The sequence below is a fragment of the Limulus polyphemus genome, unplaced genomic scaffold (assembly GCF_000517525.1).
Source record: "Limulus polyphemus unplaced genomic scaffold, Limulus_polyphemus-2.1.2 Scaffold1675, whole genome shotgun sequence".
Lineage (NCBI taxonomy): Eukaryota > Metazoa > Arthropoda > Merostomata > Xiphosura > Limulidae > Limulus > Limulus polyphemus.
Window position 1 is genome coordinate 262071 of NW_013667285.1, and position 1310 is coordinate 263380.

Consider the following 1310-nt stretch of genomic DNA (forward strand, 5'->3'; position numbering starts at 1 on the left):
TAATGCTATTATGTGGTATGTAAACGTTTATCGAGGATTTATACGGCACTGAGATAGCTAATAAACAGTTGTCACACTAATGCTATTATGTGGTATGTAAACGTTTATCGAGGATTTATACGGCACTGAGATAGCTAATAAACAGTTGTCACACTAATGCTATTATGTAGTATGTAAACGTTTATCGAGGATTAAAATCGATTTTTTTTTCTTAAGGAGAAATATATCTTCTTATAAAACATTAAGTAGCGACCCCTGTATGTAATCGTCAATTCTTCTAGGAAAATATGTGCAAAGGGCTTCCTTAATTTTCTCAAAGTAAAAAATTCTAAATTTTATAATATGATAATTTCATACACGTTATATTCTGTTGCTCCTGAGAAAGATCGTGCATTTAGCAATGGTTGTTAATTTTTATTAAATACTGCGTTTTCTGATTTTATAATTAACTCTTTCTGTGCTTCTTAGTACGATGATGTTGGTGGGTAAGGATATTTTAACGCGTCAAGATGAAGCTCTTAATAATTGTAAAAGAAAGTACACACACACCGTTTTTCTCAATTACCGCCGAACATACTAGCCCTTTCTTTCAGACGTATGGGGGCTATAATGTGACGGTCAATCCCACCATTCTTTGTTAAAGAGTAGACCAAGAGTTGGCGGTGAGTGATGTTGACTAGCTGCCTTCGCTCTAGTCTATCACTTCAAAATTATGGACGGCTAGCGCAGATAGCCCTTGAGTAGATTAGCGCGAAATTTAACAAACTGTTTATCACTAAGATAAAAACCAGTCATAAATATATGTAGTGGTAACTCTAGTACAACAGTAATTTGACAACACAATTATTACTAATATTCCTAGATGACAGAAACAGGAAGCACAGGTCATCGCCCTTTATTTTAAAGAAATTGCTTTTAACGAATAAGCAGTTTCTATGCTCACAATGACAACACAGTTTGAAATAGTTAATAGCCATCCGCAGTTCTGTAAGTAGAACCGTTTAGAAAGTTTGGTTACGTAACATTGTAGAGTGATATAATACCCATTTTCTGTGGATAAGCCTAACACACAAGAAAGTTTAGCGAGATTAGATAACTGCACTCACGTATAGAGCTTAATGTCTGCACGAAACACTAGTATAAAGCCACACGACGGTAAGCATAGAAGGATATACCACGTTAAAGGAAAGTTTATTTATTAATTTGCAATATCACGCATAGTTCCGCATCTTAAATCTCCTTTAAGTCGTGGTTATATAGTCCAACAGAGGTTAAACACTATGAAGAAACTATATATCATTTAATATTCT